The sequence below is a fragment of the Ornithodoros turicata genome, chromosome 1 (genome assembly GCF_037126465.1).
Source record: "Ornithodoros turicata isolate Travis chromosome 1, ASM3712646v1, whole genome shotgun sequence".
Classification (NCBI taxonomy): domain Eukaryota; kingdom Metazoa; phylum Arthropoda; class Arachnida; order Ixodida; family Argasidae; genus Ornithodoros; species Ornithodoros turicata.
In genome coordinates this window covers 232,486,802-232,505,118 of record NC_088201.1, presented here as the reverse complement: position 1 = coordinate 232,505,118, position 18,317 = coordinate 232,486,802, and the positions used below count along the sequence as shown (strand labels likewise).

At 46.4% G+C, this 18,317-nt stretch overlaps 1 long non-coding RNA gene across 1 annotated transcript; it reads left to right on the top strand.

The window, feature by feature from the left end:
* Window positions 1-811: 811 nt before the first annotated feature.
* Window positions 812-17,859, top strand: LOC135377165 (uncharacterized). The gene is made up of 3 exons (XR_010418074.1): window positions 812-979; window positions 14,710-14,758; window positions 17,660-17,859. It is a non-coding gene; the product is annotated as an uncharacterized LOC135377165 (long non-coding RNA).
* Window positions 17,860-18,317: the final 458 nt, after the last annotated feature.

The following is an 18,317-nucleotide window of genomic DNA, read 5'->3' as shown; positions in this document are numbered from 1 at the left end:
GGGAAAGCTGAAAACCAACTGTCACAACACCTTTAAGAGACACATTTTTTTTAAATATACCTCTTGGCCAAGCGGTACTTAACCGTTATATGTGCGTTACGTGGTTTAGAGTGTAGAATTCGTGGAACGGCAAATCGAACTAGCAGTCGAATTCTGACTCTATACGTCCGCGTAGCGATGGAGAGAGAGGAGGCAATAAGCATTCCTTCTGCATCAAGGCAACGTCGGACCAGCTTGATCTTTTCTGCCCTACAATGACCATCGGAAAAGACCGCTCGACGCGTCACGTGACACCAAGATATCACGCGACTGCGAAAGAGTTTACTTTTTGCAAAACATGCGCACGCTTGTGCAACGGTCTTGTAAATCTGTGGTTTTCGAATGATTTTGTGCAATGCGCAGCTCATCCCCTTCTGACAGGCGTATCCGTGAGTGAGTGAGCAGGGTGAGGTCATCTGTTTGTGACTATAGCTATGGGAATAGCGCTGGATCCTGTGGCGTGAAACTTTGACGCGCCCATCGATGTACGACACGTAGGAAAACTATAATTATGATGAGTAATGTGGCGCACGTGCAACTAGTGATTGGCGCGTCCACCGAAATGTCACAGTGCATGTAACGGCAGCAGCTGAGATTTCAATCAATGCTGCTGGTAGATCGCCGCTATTGTGCATGTGCCTTTAACAGGTGGTGTAATGCTATCTACACTTTCTTGCTCCTAATATTGTGCCGCGTGGTACCAGGAATTTTCTCTGTTGTAATATCAACAAATGGCATTTTTGATCTCATCTAAGCTTCGAAGTAATTTCGTTGCAAGATTGATAGCACAGCAACAGTAATTTGAATTGGATATTTATATTCTCCGACGGCGAGACACACGTACGCATTTCACCGAAAGCCCTGTCCATAGGCTCCTCGTAAGAATGAAGGCTGGCGTGCTCATCATGCTCCTGGCCTTGGCGATTGAGCTCATTAACCCGTAAGTATTCAGAGTGCATGTACTGACCTCATTGTGTGCGATCTGGACTAGAAGGCAGGAAAAGAACGTGATGAATTCGCTAGTCCAGAGATATTTAGTGCGTGCTGCGTTCCAGCTTCTTTCTTTGTACTTCTGTCTCGTCGTAAAGTGCGATTTCAAATCTTTTGGCTCTCAGGAACATATGTACGACATATCTTCCAAAACTGATCAAATTCTATTCAATGATGCAGCTGGGAAAACAACACTAAATTCCGCGGCTCTGAGTGCTTTTTCCTGCCTGAGTTGCTCGTGTTCCGGAAAAAACAAGCATTTTCAACTGTGTATTCTGTTAAGCAGTAGTCGCAAGCGTGGCAATATGAAAGACAAGCAGTTGTGACGTGTGTCAACGTTGCCACAGAAACCTTTAATGGCGCAGAGAAGAATGAACAGTGCACGCCACGCGAGACGTGATAGCACGCGGAAGAAGTGCCGAACAAACACAAAAACAAAACCTAATGCCCCAAACAGCACACAACATATTGCGCATATCTAACACCCCCTCAATATGTCGTCCGCACGCCGCTTCGGACTCCCATGGCATCGCAGACTTGCTGGATTTTCACCCCATTTAAGACTTTAGTCATGATGTCCGCTTGGTTCGCAGATGTATTTACGTGCGGCAGTCGGAGCTCCCGTTCTTCGATCTTTTCCCGAAGAACAAAAATGCCGCAGCTCGATGTGCTTATTCCACTCCGACGTTGGCTGCATCGCACATCGCTGGGTACTCGGCCTCTACTGTTGACATGGCTGTTGACCGTTGCTTGCGACTGCTACTCAAGAGACTGCTGCTCCTGCTAACGTTAAAATGTAACCACTAAAGGAGCGCCTATCCACCTTGTCGCTCGCCCAATCGGCGTCACAATATGCCTCCACGGATTTCCCGGTCCTTGTAAAGGTTAGTGCGTACCCTTGGGTCTGCTTCACGTACCCTAAAACATCCTTAACTCCCTTCCAACGCTCCACTGTGGGGTTTGCATTGAATTGACTCAGATACGATGCTTTAAATGCCAAATCTCGTCTCGTGCCTCCAGCTAGGTAAAGCAAACTACCAACTGCTTCACGGTATCTGTGGCACAACTGCATTGGCGACTGGCTGTCTTTGAGCGTCTGAAACTTTGTTCCTGGATCCAATGGCCTTGATGCTCCCTTTGCGTCTTTCATCCCAAATGCGTCCAGAATGTATTCGGCATGCACCGACTGATCCAGGGTCATACTCCCATCAGCTCCACGCTGTATTCTGATAGAGAGAATGTGGCTAACCTCCCCGATATCTTTGATATCAAAGGTGGCTCCAGTGCGTTATTTGAACTTTCTTACTTTGTCTCCATTCTCCGCAGTGATCAAGATATCGTCTGTATACACTCCAACGACGATACCTTCCAGGTTGTGGAAATAAATACAGGGATTCGCTTTTGCCCTCGTTAAGCCTACGCTCTTGAAAAACTCGTCAAGTCGCACATTCCACTGCCTCCCCGACTGACGCAACCCGTACAAACTCCTCTTCAAAAGGCAGACGTCATCTCTATTTCCTTCATGAAACAGCGCCGGCTCCTCCATGTAGATACATTCTCCCAACAATCCGTTCAGGTAGACGGCTGTAATGTCGATTTGCTCAGCGGGCTACCCTCTTTCGACTGCTAAAGCCCCAAAGGAAGTGTCTAGAGGTCCGTCGGACGGAGACTAGAGATCCGTCGGACGAACACGATTGTTTATACATCGGGGTCCGTCGGATCAACATTATGTCGTGTTAGATCAACTTAGTTTAGGTTAAGTTAGTGTTAGGTTAGTTTTTTCTAGACAGCTTAGTGCAAGTTAGCTTCGTGCAGCTCTAGGTTAGGTTAGGCTAGTTTAGGAAACAGTCTACAGCTTTTTCCGGCGTTATTAATCCTCTTGTCGTACATTTTAATCCTTATGCCATGACATTTAATCCTTTTGCCATCGGAATTAATCCTCCTTTCATTATTTTTAATCCTCATTTTACATAATTTAATCCGTTTCTCATGCAATTTAGTCCAAGTGACTATGTGCGGGCTACATGACTTTTTTTGTGTATTTTGGGAGAATTCCCATGTGTACGCATATTGCACATGCTTTTCACTAATATTGTGGGTTTCTGCACCATAATGGGATACTGCGGGACTGTCAATCTGGATTACGGTGTTGTGGGACTATAACCATGTCTACGAGTATTACCCATCGTTTCCATTAAAAACGTGGGTTTCTGCATCGTAATGGGATACTGCGGGACTCTGTATATGGATTATGATATTGTGGGACTATTCCCATGTGTAAGGATATTACGCATGCTTTTCATTAGATATGCGGGTTTCTACACTGTAATGGGATAATGTGAGACTGTCGATCTTCATTATGATATCCTGGGACTATAAGCAAGTCTACAGTTATTCCCAGTGCTTTCCATTCGAAACGCGTTTTTTGCACTGTAATGGGATACTGTTTGACCGTCAATCTTAATTACGATATTGTGGGACAATTTCCATGACTATGGGTATTACTCATGCTTTTCATTCAAATGCAGGTTCCTAGAGTATAACGGGACAGTGTGGGAATGTCTCTCTGGTTTAGGATATTGTGGAACTATTCCCATGTGTGCGGTAATTACCCAGGCTTTTCGTTAAATATGTGGGTTTCTGCACTGTCATTGGATACTGTGGGACTATTCCCATGTGTGTGGGTATTACCCACGCTTTTCGTTAAATATGTGAGACTCTGCACTGTCACGGGATACTGTGGGACTATTCCCAAGTACCGGGTATTACCCATGCTTTTTGTTAAATATGTGGGTTTCTGCACTGTCATGGGGTACCGTGGGACTATTCCCAAGTACCGGGTATTACCCATGCTTTTTGTTAATTATGTGGGATTCTGCACTGTGATGGGATACTGTGGGACTATTCCCATGTGTGCGGGTATTACTCATGCTTTTTGTGAAATATGTGGGATTCTGCACTGTGATGGGACACTGTGGGACTATTCCCATGTGTGCGGGTATTACCCATGGTTTTTGTGAAATATGTGGGATTCTGCACTGTGATGGGATACTGTGGGACTATTCCCATGTGTGCGGGTATTACCCACGCTTTTCGTTAAATATGTGAGACTCTGCACTGTCACGGGATACTGTGGGACTATTCCCAAGTACCGGGTATTACCCATGCTTTTTGTTAAATATGTGGGTTTCTGCACTGTCATGGGATACCGTGGGACTATTCCCAAGTACCGGGTATTACCCATGCTTTTTGTTAATTATGTGGGATTCTGCACTGTGATGGAATACTGTGGGACTATTCCCATGTGTGCGGGTATTACCCATGCTTTTTGTGAAATATGTGGGATTCTGCACTGTGATGGGACACTGTGGGACTATTCCCATGTGTGCGGGTATTACCCATGGTTTTTGTGAAATATGTGGGATTCTGCACTGTGATGGGATACTGTGGGACTATTCCCATGTGTGCGGGTATTACCCATGCTTTTTGTGAAATATGTGGGATTCTGCACTGTGATGGGATACTGTGGGACTATTCCCATGTGTGCGGGTATTACCCATGCTTTTTGTGAAATATGTGGGATTCTGCACTGTAACGGGATAATGTGGGACTATTCCCATGTGTCTGGGTATTACACATGCTTTTTGTTAAATATGTGGGATTCTGCACTGTGATGGGATACTGTGGGACTATTCCCATGTGTGCGGGTATTACCCATGCTTTTTGTCAAATATGTGGGATTCTGCACTGTAATTGGATACTGTGGAACTATTCCCATGTGTGCGGGTATTACCAATGCTTTTTGTTAAATATGCGGGATTCTGCACTGCAATGGGACACTGTGAGACTATTTCCATGTGTGCGGGTATTACCCATGCTTTTCGTTAAATATGTGGGATTCTGCACAGTAATCGGATACTGTGGGACTGGCAATCTTGATTACGATATCCTGGGACTGTAAGTGTGTCTATGGGTATTCCCCTGCTTTTCATTAAGAACGCGTGTTTTTGCACTAACGGGATACTGCGGGGCTGTCAATCTTGATCACGGTATTTTGAAACAACTCCCATCTCTACGGGTATTGCACATGCTTTTCATTAATAATGTGGGTTTCCTCACCATAATGAGATACTGTGGGACGATCAACCTAGATTGCGGTATTGTGGGACTATTCCCATGTCTACGTTTACGATTAAAAATACGGGTTTCTGTACCGTAATAGGTTAGTGGGACCGTCAACCTTGCTTACGATATTGTGGGACTATTCACATGTGTGCGGGTATTACCCATGGTTTTTATTAGATATGCGGGTTTCTGCACCTTAATGGGATACTGTGGGACTGTCGATCTTCATTACGATATGCTGGGACTATGTGCATGTCTATGGGTATTCCACCAGCTTTCAGTTAAAAACGTGGTTATTTGCACTGTAATGGGATACTGTGGGTCAGTCAATCTGGAACATGATTTCGTTGGACTATTTCAGCGTCTATGGGTATTACCCACGCTTTTCATTCAAAATGCCGGTTTCTGCAGTATAAAGGGATACTGTGGGACTGTCTATCTGGTTTAGGATATTGTGAGATTACTCCCATGTGTGAGGGTACTACCCATGCTTTCCATTAATTATGCCAATTTCTGCACTGTAATGGGATACTGTGGTCCAGATAGACAGTCCCATAGTATCCCATTACAGTGCAGAAACCCTCATTTTGAGTTAAAAGCGTGAGTGATACCCGTAGACATGGAAATAGTCCCACAATATTGTGATCCCAATTGACAGACCCACAGAGTCCTATCACAGCGCAAAAACCCGCGTTTGTAATTAAAAGCACGGGGAATACCCGTAGACGTGGGAATAGCCCCACAGTATCGTAATCAGGATTGACAGTCCCAGATTATCACATTACAGTGCAGAAACCCACATTTTTAATTCGTAGACATGGGAATGGTCCCACAATACCGCTACCTATATTGACAGTCCCACAGTATCCCATAAGTGCAAAAACCTGCGTTTTTAATGAAAAGCAAGGGGAATACCCATAGACATGCTTATAGTCCCAGGATATCGTAATCAATATTGCCAGTCCCACAGTATCCCATTACGGTGTAGAAACGCACATATTTGATGAAAAGCATGGGTAACACCCACGCACATGGGAACAGTCCCACAATATCCCATTACAATGCAGAATCCCACATATTTAACAAAAAGCATGGGTAATACACGCATACATGGGAATAGTCCCACAGTATACCATGCAGAATCCCACGTATTTAACAAAAAGCATGGGTAATACCCGCACACATGGGAATAGTCCCACGGTATCCCATTACAGTGCAGAATCCCACATATTTAACAAAAAGCATGGGTAATACCCGCACACATGGGAATAGTCCCACAGTCCCCCATTGCAGTGCAGAATCCCACATATTTAACAAAAAGCATGGGTAATACCCACACACATGGAAATAGTCCCACAGTATCCAATCACAGTGCAGGAATCCCACATATTTAATAAAAAGCATGAGTAATACCCACACACATGAGAATAGTCCCACAGTGTCCCATTACAGTGCAGAATCCCACATATTTAACAGAAAGCATGGGTAATACCCGCACGCATGGGAATTGTCCCACAGTATCCCATTACAGTGCAGAATCTCACATATTTAACAAAAAGCATGGGCAATCCCCGCACACATGGGAATAGTCCCACAGTATCCCATTACAGTGCAGAATCCCACATATTTAACAGAAAGCATGGGTAATACCCGCACACATGGGAATAGTCCCACAGTATCCCATCACAGAGCAGAATCCCACATATTTAACAGAAATCATGGGTAATACCCGCACACATGGGAATGGTCCCACAGTATCCCAATACAGTGCAGAATCCCACATATTTAACAAAAAGCATGGGTAATACCCGCACACATTGGAATAGTCCCACAGTATCCCACGACAGTGCAGAAACCCACATATTTACCGAAAAGCGTGGGTAATAACCACACATATGCGAATAGTTCCACAATATCCTAAACCAGAAAGACATTCCCACACTGTCCCGTTATACTCCAGGAACCTGCATTTGAATGAAAAGCATGGGTAATACCCATAGACATGGAAATTGTCCCACAATATCGTAATTAAGATTGACGGTCAAACAGTATCCCATTACAGTGCAAAAACGCGTTTCTAATGGAAAGCACTGGGAATAACCGTAGACTTGCTTATAGTCCCAGGATATTGTAATGACGATCGACAGTCTCACATTTTCCCATTACAGTGCAGAAACCCGAATATCTAATGAAAAGCATGCGTAATATCCGTACACATGGAAATAGTCCCACAATATCGTAATCCATATACAGTCCCAGAGTATCCCATTACAATGCACAAATTCACGTTTTTAATGAAAACGATGGGTAATACTCGTAGACATGGTTATAGTCCCACAACACCGTAATCCAGATTGACAGTCCCGCAGTATGCCATTATGGTGCAGAAACCCACAATATTAGTGAAAACCATGTGCAATATGCGTACACATAGGAATTGTCCCAAAAGAGACACAAAAAAAGTCATGTAGCTTACACATAGTCACTTGGATTAAATTGCATGAAATACGGATTAAATTATGTGAAATGAGGATTAAAAATAATGAAAGGAGGATTAATTTCGATGGCAAAAGGATTAAATGCCATGGCATAAGGATTAGAATGTACGACAAGAGCATTAATAACGCCGGTAAAAGCTGTAGTTCCTCATACTGCGGACGATCCGATGGACCCCCCTGCGTAAACAATGGGGACCGTCGGTCCGACGGACCCGATTGTTTATACAGCGGAATCCGTCGGGGCACTCCGCTTTCAACGTTATCTCGTGTTAGATCAAGTTGTTTTAAGTTAGGTTAGTTTATTCTAGTCAGGTTAGTGCAAGCTAGCTTTGTACAACTCTAGGATATGTTGGTTAGGTTAGGAAACAGGGTCTAGTTCCTCATACCATGGACCATCCGACGGACCCCGCTGCATAAAGAATCGGGTCCGTCCGACGGACCTCTAGACACAGCCAAAGCCAAAAGTATACAAACCCACTTCAATTTAATCGCCGGCCAAAATGTCTCCCTGAAGTCAATTCCTTCAACCTATGAGTAGCTACAAGCAACCAACCTAGCTTTATACCTCTCTAGATCACTGTTTTTGTCGTACTTCTTCCGGAAGACCCATTTGCTTTTGATGACATGTCGATCGCTTGGCCGAGGAACTACCTCCCATGTTTTGTTGTTCTTCAAATTCGTTAGTTCCTCTTGTATGGCTTTTCTCCACTCGGTTCCGTCAGACGCTGACAGTGCTTCTTCCACAGTTCTTGGATCAGGCACGAAATCACTTCTTTTTACTGCGAAGCACGAATAACCTGGCTTCGGCTTGGCAGCTAACCGCTCGGGACGCCTGGGCAGCGGCATCATAGTCGTCGATTCAGAACTTGGAGCAGTGGCGACGTCAACAGATGGGGAACGCACATTTGCATTCGCTGGCGGAGTATCCAAGGGGTCCACTGGCGCTTTCGTTGGGTTTTCGCCGTCAAAGCTTTCAGAACCCAAGTCGAAAATCATAGAACCATCGCTGAATCCGGGTTCACAAGGTGGGGTCAGTGTGTCGTTTATGCTCTTGCACGGAAAGCTACCTTCGTCAAAGGAAACGTCGCGGCTGACAAAGAAACTGTCGGTTTCTCTGTCCCACAACTTGTATCGTGTTACGCCTTCGGGGTACCCGACCAATGTACATTCTACTGCCTTGGGGTGCAGTTTCGACCGTCGACGATGTTTCTTTATGGCCGAGGCTCTGCATCCATATACCCTTTTGTGGCCGATACGGACTTATATCCCAAACCACAGCGCCACTGGCACCTGCCCGCCCACCGAGCTTGAGGAACACTTATTTCGTAGGTAACCGGCAGTTACAAGTACGTCGGCCTTGGGGATACGAGACTCTAGCAGGAGACACCTTGTCATATCTAACAGAGTCTGATTCATCCTCTCGGCCACGCCAGTTTTCTGCCATTTCATCAGCGGTCCATACTTCGAAGCCTTGTGACTCCTCTGGCTACCCGCGAAGGGACCGCTGACATACTACCCCCCCACGCTCACCAACGCTCTGCCCTCAAGGCTTTGTTCACCTTGTAACGGGCCCCATTACTTCATTCCCCGCTTCAGCTCCCGCAGTGGGGTAGAGTATCCCCCCGGCGGTGAAAATCCCCACCCATCCTCCTGAAATAAAGTTGTTGTTGTTTCTGCCATTTGCTTGTACTGACGAAATTTTTCCAGCACTTCACCCTTCGTCTTCAATGGATAGACTACAACATAGCGTGCGTAGTCGTCAGTGAAAGTCACGAAATAATTTGATCCCACCTTTGACTGTTGGGTGTCACTTCCGACGTCTGAGTGCACCAGTTCCAATGGTGAAGTGGCCCGCGACGAACTCTGGCTATACGGAAAACATTTTCGTTTCAACTTCCCTAGAAAACAGATGGCACAGTTTCCTTCTTCCTTTGACTCGTTTCCTCCAAGGAAACGATGCACAGCTCCCGTGTGAAGGTGTCCTAGACGTCTGTGGAGCAAGGATGCGTCCAAGGTCTTCGATAGTTTCAATGATGGACGCAACTCTTCGACCGTGTACAACCGCCCAACTCGAGTAGCTGACAAAATTAAAGGTCCGTTCTTGTCTCGCACTTCTGCTCTCCCACCTCCAAAAACGACTCGGAGCCCTAGCTCTTCAATTATTCCGACAGATAGGAAAGTTTCCATCGAATTCTGGTACGTACAGGACCTCCTTCAAAATGAGTGTCGTCCCGCCGTCCTTCTCTGCGAGCTGGAATTCAACGTGACCTTTCCCAAGTATCTTCACGTCTTCTTTATGTGAAACGTGTCATACACGGCCAGCGACTTGAATCCAAAAAGCAACTTTATTGTCGTCATCCACGGCTTAAATACTGTCGGCATCGTCGTCGTCGTTATCACACTATTACTCTGCTGACATCCCCCTTTCTTCAAACAAGAAACCAAGTGAGAATAAACGTATAAAATGACACTAATAGAAATCAGTCCGGGTAGCGTTTCGGTTGTTTCTTCGCCCTTGTGCTTCTGCGTGGGGGTGCTGGCACTTCTCCAGCCGATGAGTCTTCCGCCTCCACATGATCCATGGGTGCTTGCATTCTGAGATGCTCCCTGGTCCTCGTCCTGGTAACTCCATCTTGGGTGGAAACGTCATATGATCTTGGGCTGGTTGCATGTCCTACGACGATGGCTGGAGACCACGTTTTCTTATTCGTGTCGTAGATGGTCACTCTTGACCCCTTTTCCACTTCAGGGAGCGGCCGTGTTCCTCGGTCGTAGAATTTCTTTTGCTGTTGACGTATCTCGCTGAGTCTTTCTCTCACGGTGTCCGGTGGAACCACAACAGGCTTGTAGTGCTCCGTAGCGCAGGGTACCAAGGTTCGGGTTTGGCGACTCATCAGCCGTTGTGCCGGAGACTTCAAGACACTGTCGCGTGGACTGTTACGCCACTCCAAGAGTGCGTAATAAAACTCCTCAGCCGTCGATGTCCTACGAAGAAGCTTCTTGGCCTCTTGCACGGCACGCTCCGCCATGCCGTTACTTCTCGGATGGTAGGGGCTAGCTGTAATATGACGAATCTGGAGGTGTTCCAAGAACTGCTTGAACTCATAGCTGCTGAACGGAGGACCATTGTCGCTCACCAAAGTTACCGGCAGCCCATGGGTGGCGAATACTTTCATGCAGAAGTTGTTGATTTGGCGGGCGTTTGTAGTTTGTAGTTCCTGAACCTCGAAGTAGAATGAATAAAAATCAACCATGACTATGTACATCTTGTGGCCGTGTGCGAACAGGTCCAGCCCAACACGCTCCCATGGCAACCTCGGGATCTCATGAGACAACATTGGCATTTTCTTGTTCCTCGGCTTGTTTGCTTGACACTCGGCGCAGTTGTCGCAGACCTTGTCGATGGCATCGTTCAACTTTGGCCAAAACACGGTGCATCTTGCTCTTCTTTTCATCTTTTCCTTACCGACGTGCGCGGCGTGCAGGTGCTTGAGAACAGACTTCCTCATCGAAAACGGAATGACGACCCTGTCCGAGCGCAGAACAATGCCATCTTCCATGTGGATATCTTCTCTGTGAGGCCAAAATTCCACTGCCAGGCTGGGAACCTGCCCTCGATGTACAGGCCAACCAGAGTCTGCGTACTTGGAAAGAAGCTGCAGCTGTTCATCTGTTTTTGTAGCTTCCCTTATGAGTTGCAGTCTCCTTTCTGCAATGGGAAGTTCCTGTAGGGTGTTTACTTGAAGCATCTCGTCCGTTTCGTCCATGACTTCTGTTGTTGGAAATCTTGACAGGCCGTCTGGCAGAAGCTGTTCTTTGCCAGGTCTGTACCTTACGTCCAATGAGTAGGCTTGCAAACAAAGTCTCATGCGCTGTAGGCGTTGAGGACACTCATGCAGAGATTTTGCGAAGATGGCCTGCAGCGGCTTATGATCAGTTTCTACCACGACTGTGTGTTGTCCGAATATGTAGTGGTGAAATTTCTTGCAGCCATGTACAATCGCAAGCATTTCTTTTTCGATTTGTGCATATTTTTCTTGTGCCCCTGTGAAGGATCTTGATGAATAGGCTAGGGGTTTTCCTTCTTGCATCACAACGGCCCCCATGCCGTACTGGCTGGCGTCTACAGATAGAGTGATTTGCTTTCCAGGCTGGTAGTAAGCCAGAACTGGCGTCTTGGTGAGAGCTTCCTTTAAATGCTCGAAGGCAGTTTGGTGCACTTCAGTCCATACCCATGCATTGCCTTTTTTAAGGAGCTCTCGGAGCTCTGATGTGTGGTGAGAAAGTCTCGGAATGAAGCTTGAAACGTAGGTAATCATTCCTAAAAACGTTCGGAGCTCATGTACGTTCTTTGGCGGTGCGATGGCGCTGATGTCTTCAACCCGGTTTGGGTCGACTTTCAACCCTTCCGTCGTGAGTATGTGTCCGAGGTATTTAACTTCAGTTCTTGAAAACTGACATTTCTTCAGATTTAACTTCAGGTTGACTTCTCTGCATCTTTGGAGCAGACGTTGCAAGTTTTGGTCGTGGTCTTCCTTGTCGGTACCCCACACCAGGATATCATCCATCACGACTTGAACATGAGGGAGGCCTTCCAGTACATCATTCATGGCCTTCTGGAAGACTTCAGGCGCGGTACAAATCCCGAAAGGCATTCGTGTGAAACGGTACCGCCCATATGGTGTGCTCATGGTGCATATTCTCGAGCTGTCCTCATCGAGAGGAATCTGCCAGAATCCCGACGATGCGTCCAGCGTGGAGAAAATTTTTGCTCCCGCCAGCTTGGATGCCACCTCCTCCAGAGTTTTCATGGGATAGTGCTCCCGCCGTAGGGCTTTGTTAAGGTCGACCGGACCCATGCAGATCCTCAGCTTTCCTGGTTTGGAGACGACCACCATGTAGCTGGACCAGTCGGTGGGCTCGTTGACCCTCTCAATGACTCCATCAGCCTCCATCCTTTGGAGTTCAGCTTTCACTTTATCCCTGAGTGCTAGCGGAACCTTTCTTGCCGGCCGTACTATGCCTTGTGATCCGGGTCGCAACTTCATCCGATACCTGACTCCCCTGAGTTTCCCCAGACCAATAAAGACATCTTCAAACATTTTGGCCGGGTCAAACTGAGCAGCGTTATTCTGTGTCTGTGCGCCGAGGGATCCGACTCGGTTGAGAAGACCAAGCCTTTCGCAAAGGCTTCCACTAAGCGTTGTCTGTACGTCTTCATCCACAACGAAGAAATCTTCGAGAACCCTTTTGCGCGGTGTCGACACCTCAAGGACAACCTTTCCAACAGCTCGCTTACTGAACCCGAAGAAAGTCTTCAGTGCTGCACGGCTCTTCATGACGTGCTTCGTCGTGATCATCTTCACCAGCCTCAAAGGGATCACTGAGCAATTTGCTCCTGTGTCCATCTTGCAGCGTAACTTGTCCTGCTCGATGCTTATCTCCGTCGTCCAACGGTCATCTGCTTGGACACTGCCAACCGACACGTGACAGAGCAGGTAGTCTTCGTCGCTCTCACTCTGAGATGTCTCTACGCGAACCTCGTTCAGCTTCTTCCCTTTCCTGGGATTCCTCTTCTGTGGCTTCCGGGTCCTCCGTGGCGGTCCGCGGCAGACCTTGGCGAAGTGGTTTCGAAGTCCGCACTTGCTGCATTGTTTTCCGAGTGCTGGGCAGTTCCCTGAGCGATGCTCCTTGTAGCCACAATTCCCGCAGGATGTGCAAGTTGCTAAACCGTTTACTTCTGCCCCGTCAGGCACCTTCTCTTTGCGTATTTCCATAAAGCGCTCTTTTGACATCTCCTGGGTTCGACAGCACTCGAGGACCTTCGTGAAGCTTGGATTATCGCTTATGAGTTTTCTTTGTAGTTGTTGGTCTTTGACTCCCAGTATTATACGGCTTTTCAGCATCCTTTGTTCGAAGTCGCCGAACTCACAGTTCCGAGCCAGCGTCCTGAGTTCTGTGAGCCAGTCGTCGAACCTCTCGCCTTCCTTCTGGTCCCGTTTTCCAAAGACAAATTCATGGTAGGTCAGGTTGACTGTTGGCTTCATGTAGGCCTCAAACTTCGTTCGAACGACCTCAACGTTCTGCTTGTCGGCCTCATTTTCGAATACGAACGTATCAAAGATCCGCCGCCCTACGTCACCGATGCATACCAAAAATGTTGCTGCCTGTACCTTGCTAGGTTGTTGGGTGAGGTGGGTTGCAACGGCGAAGAGATCATACTCTGCTCTCCAAGTCTTCCATGCTTGCCACATGTCACCGGAAATATCCAACGGCTTGGGCGGTGGAAGTAGACTCGTCATGACAGGAGCCACCGGCGCGGTGGACGTAGGAGTGGAGCTCGGTTCTTCAACCCGCGATGAACCTGATGCGTTCTCCATGACGTGTATGTTCGAAAGGCGCTGCCACCATGTGAAACGTGTCATACACGGCCAGCGACTTGAATCCAAAAAGCAACTTTATTGTCGTCATCCACGGCTTAAATACTGTCGGCATCGTCGTCGTCGTTATCACACTATTACTCTGCTGACACTTTATTAGCCATCTCCACAGCCGACAGGGCTGAATAAAAGTTCCGCATCTAACTTCTATCTGATGTCATGTGGTCCGTTGCACCGCAATCCAAGTACCGCACGTTTGCCGTTGCGCTGCCTTCGCGACGGACGCTGGACTAAGCCGGGATAGAAAGCTGTTTAGGAAATATATTTTTAACCGAGTATTTTCTAAGCGGACTATTCTTGAATGTTTTATTCTTAAACGTTTATTCTTAATGGTGGATTTCGGGGACCCCTCAACACAAGCATTTAGAACTGTTTTATTTCATATTCATGCCCAGCTTGAAGTGCCGTGATTGAATCTGAAGTCTTAGGTTTAAGCAGCCGCCGATATTTCGAGCACAGACAGCTGTCCGGTGTTGTCCTTTGAACAGGGAGGGTGTCCTTCGATTTTTTTTCTACAACTTGTTCTTGAATTTGCTGTATACCAAATCGATGTTGATGTCCTGGCAGAGCAGATTACACATATATTAGATTTATATTTTCTTCTGCCGTACTTGCAGCGTGTGCGCAAAGAAGAATAGGACTATCGGAAGTTGTTTTCACACAGAGGTATGTATACTTCGTTGCGGAGTGACGTTTTCCTGCGTCACGTGTCTGTTTTTGCGTGACACACCGTATGTGCACACGTGCACACCAGCCATCATAACTTCTCATAAACAAGCAATATTTATTTTCCTTGCTGATTTTTATTTGTCTTTGTATGTTGGTTGTCCTTTTTTGCCCCGTTTCCTGCTCTTTTTTCTCACGAGCTATATTTACATTTATGTAACTTGCCCATGTAAGCTGTTGCTGATTGGAGTCGCGTGTCCTTCCTGTCATTTTAGAGTGCTCAGACTCGGACTTTTTGCATTACGGACACGTGACGCCCCTTCTTTCCTTTGCGTTTGGCATGTTTCTTATAGACTTATACTTGCAAGGATGGCGTTGTTCAGCTGCCACTGTTTTGCCAGGGCAGTCGGAATGTCACACAGGCTGGTTGAGAAGAAAACCGGTGTAATAGAACGACGCATGCAACACGCAGTGCAGAACGACTTCCAATCCCACTGACAGCATTCATTCAATCAGTAAACGTCTAGTCCTTGTCGGCGTTGCATGGTCAAAGTTCTGAAACTTCGCCAATGCGAAACGAGGAAGTAGCCCTAGTAGCAATTTCCCTTGCACGCAGTCAATGGACCTTTTTCACGACGCTTCTGCGCGTGCTCTGTGACCACGACGGTGCCGAAGAAGTACATATTCAACAGATGGTGCCAGTATCGTGCCGTTGTGGGGTGCCTCGATACTCGTGCGCTACTTGCACCCTCTTTGCAAAGAGGGTGCAAGTAGCGAGGCACCCCATAATGAGGGACCCCAGGCTGTGCTTTGGCGCGCCCCGATCGTGTTGCGCTTGACAGCTGCTAGGATATACGACGTGAGTGCAAAAAAGGTCCATTGTGAACTCTAAGAAAAAAATGAGTAGTTTTACTCCTTTTGGGGAGCAAATGCATTGCCACAAAAAAATAGTCCCTTTCGGGAGTAAATGCACGGGAGTAAATGAATGTTACAGACTGGAGTCTGCATTTCACGCTCTCTTCTAAGAGTTCCAGGAAGAAAATTCGTGTGCATGCATGACAACACCTCGAATCAAACAGTCAACAGTGATATGTCGAGTGGTATAAAATCTTGCGACATACATAGGGCACAATTTTCGAAGAAAGAAGCGCTAATTCTGTCTCACTGTTTCTGTGTGGGTGGAAAATTGCTAAGTTGGCTGAGTATATAATACAGCCTTATGCCATCAAATTGACCCAGAGCACATATTTGCGTAGACTGTTGCATTCGGAAGACCATTTGTGAAGTTCAGTGACAATTTGCAGTCCTGGGGAGTAAATGTCTTGCTTAGGGGAACAAAATGGGGAGTAAGTGCAGTCTAGGGGACTAGAACCTACAAAAACTCTCCATTTTACTCTTCTTTTTTTTTTCTTAGAGTGTATAGCCAACAGTGTACAGGCATCTATTGGTCACAGGTAATTTCGCGCGGAAGTGACGTCAGTGTCCTTGCTTCCGTGTCAAGCGCCTCACATCCATGACTTCAAAACCCGAGACGAGGTAGGGACAAAAACAGACAAACACAAACACGGTCTCAAACTCAGCTGACAGGTTTATTGCACAACAACATTTAAATAGACACTAGGTGGGAGAGTCGGGGAGTTCCGGTAGGTAAGGTGCTTTGTGATTGCTGCGTGTTTAAAATTGGTTTCCCAGTCGCTTCTGAAGCAGTATGGTTGGCTGTTGCGTCAGGTATAGCCAAAATATTTTGCAGGATTGTAAAGTGATAACGAGAGGATAGAGAAGTAGCAAGCGAGCTGGTGGTATAGATCCATAACTTAAAAACCCGAGACCAGGGGACAAAAAAACCTTGTCTGAGAAAAAAGAAAAAGACCTTGTCTGTGTTTGTCGTTTTTTTTTTTGTCCCCTAGTCTCGGGTTTTTAAGTTATGGATTGCAAAGTGAGACAAGAAGGCTTCAGTACCATAACTTTGGTAGGATTCTCAAGACACGAGATTTAGTCCGTAGTAGCACTTTAAAGGCGAGTTAGAGAGTTGTTCATCATCCGTTGAAATGCATCATCCAGATGTCACCATAGACAATGATGCGCCAGAAATCAGAACTCAGCCAGTCGAAGAAAACGACATAAAAATACGACAAACAACAAGGCTGTCGTATATCGGGACCTTGTCCTCTGTCGTAGATTCCTGTCGTTCTGTCGTCTGTTGTAGATGCCTCTCGTGTGTTGTTCTGTCGTCTGGTGTACTTTGTTGTGCCGTATGAATCTTGTCGTGTTGTTGTGTCATTCACATCCAGCATCTGCGTTAACAAGTAATAAGTGTCGACTATGTATAATTGCATGCAAACGTGTAAGATGAGGGAGAACCTGTGTATGAAGAAGAGAACATCTATTTATTAACTCTTCACTTACAAAACTTATACATGCACTGTTCACTGTAGAAGGATGTATGGGTCTCTTGTCGCCTGTACGAAAGAAAAAAAAAAGAAAGATACTATATCAGTGTCATAAAATGACAGCATTTGTTAAGCGTCATATTCGTATATCTTTCATATGCGATTCTATGCATGCAAACCAGGAAAAAAGCTGGTATGGGGTTTGATACAGTGTATCTTCGTGCTTGTGGTCTCCGACAGACCTGTGGCTGTCCTGTTGCCCTATATACTGTTCAACAATATTTTGTTCTCATACGCCCGTACTGCCTTACCAGTTGGGACAGACGTGTGGACACAATGCCTGCGAGACCGGGAATCGGATACTTGTTTTCACAGGGCAATGAATTTCGTAATATTTAATGCTTAAAAGCGAATGAAATGAAGCGTACACGCTGTACATCACTGAGGGGCAAGTGAAAAGTGACAGTGAAATTAACTTTGTTGATGCTTACATTGGATTTCTTTTGAATAGTGCCAGCACGTGGGCCAGTGTGTTGGCGACTGTGGCGGTTGCTATGGCCAGAAAGGGAAAAATCCGCTCACGAAGTTCTGCCAGCCTCGATATCGTCGCAGAACATCACGTACGCGTCGACCTGGACCTCAGCCACGGACCCAACTTACAGTTCCAGCTTTAAGCTTCATGGCCAAATAAAACATGGTTCGGAAATGGGACATTGAGTGTTTGTGCATTGAGTGACATTGAGTTGTGGCATTGAGTGCAGACACTGTTACCAAAATGTGGTTCGCGTCCACCAGATGCTCGTTACAGAATCAACGGGGGACGGAAAACGGCTCGGAAACTTGAACTATAAAAAAAAAATACATGCCCTGCCCAGTATTCGTGGTAAAAAACTCGTGGTAAGGCATCTCGATGTCACATAAAGGAGCTCGCGTTTTTTTTTTCTTTTTCTTTGCCTGCGATGGTTTTAATTCCGGCTGACCGACTGTGACTGTACTGACTGTCACATGGAAATGCAGCATGTTTTATATACTTCTACATGTTGCGGAAAGACGGAATGGGGAGCGGGTTAGGGGGGCGGGGAGTGTGTAGCAACGCCATATCACATATTTTTGATTGGTCGCAGGGCAGCAGAGTTTGGTACGAACTATAGAAGATGTGACTATAGGCC